At 41.6% G+C, this 7,399-nt stretch overlaps 1 long non-coding RNA gene across 1 annotated transcript; it reads right to left on the minus strand.

Annotated features, from left to right (window-relative positions):
- Positions 1-4,796: 4,796 nt before the first annotated feature.
- Positions 4,797-6,803, minus strand: LOC109531404 (uncharacterized). Its single transcript, XR_002171170.1, has 3 exons — positions 6,488-6,803; positions 5,116-5,171; positions 4,797-4,943 (listed from the first exon to the last, which is right to left on the minus strand). It is a non-coding gene; the product is annotated as an uncharacterized LOC109531404 (long non-coding RNA).
- Positions 6,804-7,399: the final 596 nt, after the last annotated feature.

Raw genomic sequence — 7,399 nt, forward strand, 5'->3', positions numbered from 1 at the left:
GAGGAAGAATGTTGCAACATTGCAATCAGCATCCTTTTGTAAGGTGAAAGCATTTTAATCCTTTGTGTGAAGTGAAATTGTATCATATTGATTTACATAAAGTGGGTGTTAAAAAGAGTTCCCCCCGAAACCCTACAGATTGATGTCCAAAGTGCATATTAATGAAAAGTTATAGTCAATAGTGTCAACCTCTTATCCATCCATCCATTTTCACTAGAGCCTATCCCAGATGACTTTGGGAAAGAGATGGGTTACACGAATCAATCAATCAATCAATCAATCAATCAATCAATCAATCAATCAATCAATCAATCAATCAATCAATCAATCAATCAATCAATCAATCAATCAATCAGTGAGTCAATCAAACATAAGCCACTCAGTTTGAACCTATGCATCAATTGGCATATATAACAAGAATGTTTCCATGATGTGCTTTTTTTCCCCAACATCCTGCATCAATATTAATGTCATAAATTATAATTTGATATAATTAGAATACTTTTATATTAGTTCTCCCGAAGCATACAAAAACCGGAGGTCACTACGGGCTACGGTGTTTTGCAGTGACATGCAGTCAGGGCCATCAAGGCCTTCTCTGCTAGCCCAAACACTATCAAAAGCATCGACCTACATTTCCAATTGACGTGAAATTGGAATGCTTTATTTCCAACAGTCTTTTGTCTTCATTTCATAGTGTGTGCCATCCAGTTTCAGACGTGGGCAATTTACAAAATTTTGTCGGTCCGTCATTCATCAATCATCAGCGGCCTGGGAACCCATCTGTCATCATCAGTCCATCATGTTTTCAAGGCAAACCAAACTGTTATCATCAGTCGGTTAGTCCGTCATGTGATTTTAACCACGCTTCCGTCATCGCTTTCTATGGTCAGTCTGTCAGTCCATCGCCCAGCCCCAAAAAAGAAAAGCACATCATAGTCCAAAAGATGAAAAATCCAGTGTGATTAAAATGGTACTGTACTATTGAACTGTGAAGTAAAGTGGGAGCATGCTGATTGGTACCTGCAGCGGTTTTAACCCCTAAAATGCCCCGAACCTTTAGTTTAAGGTTTAAAATGGCTTATTTTCAACAGAATCCAGTTCCGCATGATGGCCAAGGGGAAAATCCAATCCAAGTCGCTTGCACTCCTGCCCCGCTCAATAAATGCTCATCGTCGTCATCTTCTTCTTCCTACTTCCACCTACTATGCAGGGAGCGAAAAGTGTTTCTATATACTGTATACTCAATAGAGGCAATCCTGCTTTTATTCAGTCCCGCAAACCAAAACACAACACAGGCACGGCGTATTTCTGTCAGTACTTGACCCGGTTAGTGATGATATGTCACATTCGTGATGGAGCACCCCAAAAAAAAGCAGGTGAGAGGGAGGACTAGGGTGTACTTGACGAATTGTATTTTAAACAAAGAGAAAAACTAAATCCAGAACTCAGACATGAAGAAAGCAAAAAGCCAAAGTAACAAACAAAAACCATGGCTGAAGCTAAAAACTAACTCTGACTGGAGCATGAGCGAGAACAAGAGTGAAACATGAACGAGACATGAGCTAGAAACAAACATGACCGAAACGTGACAGGAGCAAACAAACAATGACCCGACCCTGAGTGGTCGTGCCGGGAGTCCCTTTATAGCAATAATCACATAATGACCAACAGGTGTGCAGCTGCAGCAGGAGCCCTACAGCGCCACCTGTTGGTCACAAACAGAAACATGACAGATTACACTGATGGAGAAAACCCCACCGCCATCAGTTCCTAGTCTGTCATCTTTTTTAATTTCGTCATTTGTCAATGGTCAGCAAAACAGGCGTCCATCAGTGACGGATTGATGGACTTTCCTGTACTTTGTTGGGGGTTTTTTTTGTTTGTTTGTTTGTTTTTGTTTTGTTTTTGCCCAATGTGATTTCAGCTTCGACTGTACGTATAATGTGATCTACCCTAGGCCTTCACATCCCAATTACTGTTGAACACACATGCACACACACACACGTGCCATTGAAATGGCTGTTTCTTTTTTCACAATCAGATTTTGTTTTCACCATTCTGCGCCTTCATAGTGATGTCTGCATATTTTCATCCTGATTGCTTCAACTCAGTAGTCTGATGTTTCCCACTGTGATTGGTTGAACTAAATAGATATTGATTGACACTGATGTTAGACACGATTACAAATTCATTTCCAAGGAGTACTTTTTGAGAAAAACTGGGCATTTTGAGGATAGGGCAATCAACACCTTTGCTAGCTGGTTTCAACCTAGAAATTGATTTTTGGGGCATTTTGAGCGCATTTTGTGCAACATGTATGAGCGCTATAGCTCAGTCACGAGGGCCGGCGCCAGCCATTTTGGTGCCCGAAGCATAAATGCTTGGTGGTGCCACCCTACATCCTCCGCACCAGCTGACAGAAATGAACAATATCTAAGTATTTGTCAGTTTTGCTTTATTTTACAAAATAACTTTCACAAAAAAGAGAGAAATAATAAGAATTAAGTCTTTATGAAACGCTAAAAATGGCACCAAATACTCAAATAAAAAAATAAATAATAAATCATAAATAAATAAATAAAATTAAAAAAAATAAATGCCACTACTACTAACAGTGAAATATAGTTTTGAAACATGGTACTGTACGAACATTTTCTAAATTAATTCTGTTATTCAATATTATTATTATGTCAACATTCTACCTTCACAGACAAGGATTGATAGGGCACTATATAAACATTGCTGACATAATGTGAAAGCGGTGAATATGAAGGGAGAAATCTACACAACTTTAAGATCTATTGTTTTTCTCAAAATTACAGTTTCACCAGCAGACGTTGGCCTTGGCCTATGAATCCCTCCAAAATGTTGGCATAGTCATTGCATATAAAACAACTTTGTCTCGTAACATTCCATTGCATTGTCATAGCGTAATCAATGTACCGGTCACAACTTTTCCAAATTGAACAAACTACGAGAGAATGAAAGAGAGGGGACTGAGGGCACCAAAGGTTGACCAACGAGAGGTCCACACAGGAGATTCATCTTTTTTTGCGTAAATATGCCTACGTTATTTTTGCATTACATATATTTCTGAACATACAGTACTTTACAAACCATCCATCCATCCATTTTCTGATCCGATTTATACTCACAAGGGTCGTGGGGCATGCCGGGGCTTATTCCAGCTGTCTTCGAGCAGTAGGCGGGGGACAATCGCAGGGAGACGAACAACCATCAGCGCTCACGCTCACACCGAGGGACAATTTTGAGTGTTTAATCAACCTACCATGCATGTTTTTGAAATGTGGGAGGAAATCGGAGTACCCGGAGAAAATCCACGCAGGCGCGGGGAGAAAATGCAAACTCCACACAAGAAGGCCGGAGCCAGGATCAAATCCACGACCTCTGCACTGTGAGGTCGACGCGCTTACCACTGGATCACCGTGCCGCCTACGTTACAAACCTTTATTATAAATATTATATCCTGTTATTATTATGATCATTTTTAACGAGCTTGAGTTTTTTGACCTCTAGTTTTCTGGTGCCCGACCCCAGTTCTGTTGGTGCCCTACGCGCAGTGCGTGATCAGCGTATGCCGAGCTCCGTGCCTGTTGGTTACACCGACAGGCACAGAGCAAAGAAAGGAGGTCTATGGTGGGTAATTTCTCGAACGTTTTTATATTTTTATAACGTTATTAGATAAACATTGAATATGACCTATGAATGGCTGTATCGTTTTGGAGTTGTTTGGTGGTGATATCTTGGAAGATAAAGGTACTGTACTGTAACTGTGTTTCTTGATTGAGTAATAACGGAATTCACCCTCAAATAGGTGTAATGCCTGTCTCTTTTTAATGACACATGTACATACGTAGTTGTATAGCATTGTTTGTCGTTATTTTGTGATTTAATGTTGGTATTAAGAGGGGGATTAGGTCACTTAAGTCCCCACTGACGGCCCAGGTGCAATACTCACCACGGGTTTTACTGTCTAATAAAACTTCCAGGGTGTATTTTGAAGAGCCACTTGGAATATGTTACAAATATTGCTCCTTGTCCTAGGCAGGGTAAGACAGAACTATAGCGCAAAATGCTGAAAGCTCACAGTGTAGTCATCACTGGCCGAGATTGTAATCATCAGTATTACTGATTGATACATGTGTGTGTTTTGTACACATTTTTTGGAGGAGGCGGGGGGGCAGGCATGTAATTCATCTTTGTAATTAGTCTCATAATGATAAGGCAATAAACTTGAGTGCTTGAGGGAGATTCATCTGCTCGATGCACAATTAGTGGAAGGAGATTTGTTACAGTGACGAATCTCCACTCATGAAATGGAGCGCCTCTTTAAACACTGCACGGGCCCGTATCAGTATTTTTATCGACGCATGTACATTCGGGATGTGTGAATGATGCAGAATGAAATCCATTTGGGCTCTGGTGGCCTTGTGTCAAGCGTTGAAAGGATTTGAAATTCCTCACCTGTTGCTCCTTCTGTGCTCGTCTTCAAACAGTGATGCTCAGCACTCGCCTTCAAGTTCGATTTGTGTACGTCACATGACCACCGAGAGTCCAAATTGGCTTTACCTCTTATAGCTCCAAAAGTGCCAGCAGCCAGCCTGCAGCCTGCGGGGCCAGACCTCAGCTCAGACCCCACTAATTCTATCACTCACTCACTCGCTCTCTCTCTCTCGCTCTCTCTCTCTCTCTCTCCCTCTCTCTCTCTCTCTCTCTCTCTCTCTTACACACACACACACACACACACACACACACACACACACACACACACACACACACACACACACACACACACACACATCCATTGGAGCCACAGGTATTTGCACAAACACAAACTTCCATTTCCATATCTTTATCTTTACCAGCATGGTTGTTTCATAGCAAACATCCAACAAGGATGAGGGGATGTTGCAGCTCCCCTGTAGAAGAGAGTGACGATTTGTCATGGCAGTAGAAAAACATTCATGCAGAGAGACACACTTGGCTACAATACAAATGTGTGGTCACAAAAGGTTGTTTTGCACACACACACACACACACACACACACACACACACACACACACACACAAAATGCCATTTGCTGTTTTAACCTTTTCGTCATGACACGCAGACCTTTTTTCAGTTTCACAGGTTGGCGTCTGGACGCCTGTAAAAGAATGGATCAGAAGTTCATGTTACAATCGATAATTCTGTTTCGCTGGGTGAACCTTCGAGCTCAACGAAAAGAGGAAAAGAGAGGAGGAGGCTGCTGTCATGGTTCTGTTGTGTTGTGTTTCATTTTCTGGCGAGATTGAAGGGCGGTTCCCTCCAGAGCGGTACCTGTCCAGCATTTTGGTCAGCTGCGTTTGAAAGACCAGCCATGCTGACAACTTGCAGTCGCATCATTCAGCCTTGCTCACAACTCCTGTACCAAGTGTTTCATTATCAAGACATTCATAATCTTGTTTCATACTGCTCTTGGTCACATGTTGTATTTTCAACGTAAGAAGTGGTTTTGTCACGTTGTTTATCTTTCTCGTCATTGCCTTGTTTTTTTTTTTGGTGACAAGCGATTTTGCGTTCTTTATTTTCCTTGCCTTTTTGAAGCACTTTGTGTTCTCGTGTTATCCTGGCACTTAGTTACCAGCGACCTTTCTTGTACTTTGTCGGTATTGTGGTTTTCAATAATATAACTTTTTGGTTAAATCTTTACCCGAGTCTTGTGGGATCCACTTGGTTCCGAAGCAATCCGGAAAACTGACAGCTGCAGGGCACACAGAGACGAACAACCATTCGCGGTCACACTCACAACAAGGGACAATTTGGAGTGTTCAATCAGCCTGTCGTGCATGTTTGGGGAGGAAACCAGAGAAAACCCACGCAGGCACGGGAAGAACATGTAAACTCCACACAGAAAAGCCGCAGCCGGGATCAAACCCACAGCCTCAGCACTGTGAAGTTGACGTGCAAACCACTGGACCACCGGGCCACCACCAGAAAACTCTTTCTTCATATTTCGCATTGAGGTGTCCCTTCGGAATGGCACTATATTTGGTAGATTGGTTCACAGCATAAAGCAGAGCAAATAAGTGGATGTAAATATATTGGAATCAAATGCTGATGCACACATTAAAGCCTGTTTGTGTATTCCACACAACCCAAGCATCACTGCACAGATGGGCGCCGACATTTAATACATCTGCACAGTTCAATCTAAGTCACGCCTGTATCAAATAATTCCGCCTTTAAAAAAAAAAATAATAAATAACAAAACTCTGTTTTGATTGGCACAGACAGGAAATATTATTGCGAGTTTTCAGTGGAAGTGCACTGGACTGTAGTCGACTGTGTTTTTAATATTTTGGTTACAGAATACTAGAAACGTCTCAGCACAACGCAGTTCGACATCAACGCAAACTCCAGCTTCAATATTGAACATATTGTTAAATGAATACATTTGTGACAATGTAATTTAACACTGACCTTTAATTTTCTTTGGAAATGCAACATTTTTGACAGAGCTCCAATAAAAGATGTCAATTAGATTATGACAGGTACCTCATGTTATGGCTGGTGAGTGATTGCTTTGATGAAAGCAATGGTCACATCAATGTACAGTAACTGTTTTTTCACACATACATTTGCCCTCATCTCTACTCGTCTTTTACACAATCAGTGAGCTCGCTTAACCACTTTTGAAATTCTGCAAGTCATACTGATAAAGGTCTCTCACCATTGCCAGAAAAGAAGCAGATGTAAAATGCCAGTCATTGAAGTCATTGCGTTTTCATCAGACAGCTCAAGCGACAAACAAGGGCCTTTCTTTTAAGGAGAGCAAAAAAAATAAACCACTGACGTGGATCCAGCAGTGAAGTGAAGTGAAACAATTGAAGGCAAAAGTGCTGCTGAGTTTCTTGGGAACTTGGGAGGAAGGTGCTAACTGCCAGTGGCTGTTCTGGGGAGGGGCCAACAGGGGCCAGTGCCCCTTTAGCATTGATTCTGGACCCCCCCCCCACCCCCTCCGAACGTTGCACCCAGTCGCCAACGCCAAAGGTGGAACTAAAGTGCCTGGCTTAACATTGTAGTCCAGGGGTGTCAAACTCATTTCACATGGTGGGCCACATACGGCCTCGGTAGATGTCAAGTGGGCCGGACCATTAAAATGATACAATACTTTGCTATAAATAACCAAAACAATATGTCTTTCCTTTGTTTTGGTATAAAGAAGCACAAGAACATTAGGAAAATGTTGAAATTTAATGAACATATCTTTTACAAAACATTTCATGAAGCACCTTACATTTCCTTCGACAAATGTGCAATTTACTTTTATCATTCACATATATGCATTGCAACTGATCCCACTGATTGTACAAACTTTAACAAGTAATTGGT

This window comes from Hippocampus comes, unplaced genomic scaffold (assembly GCF_001891065.2).
Source record: "Hippocampus comes isolate QL1 unplaced genomic scaffold, H_comes_QL1_v1.1 scaffold387, whole genome shotgun sequence".
Classification (NCBI taxonomy): domain Eukaryota; kingdom Metazoa; phylum Chordata; class Actinopteri; order Syngnathiformes; family Syngnathidae; genus Hippocampus; species Hippocampus comes.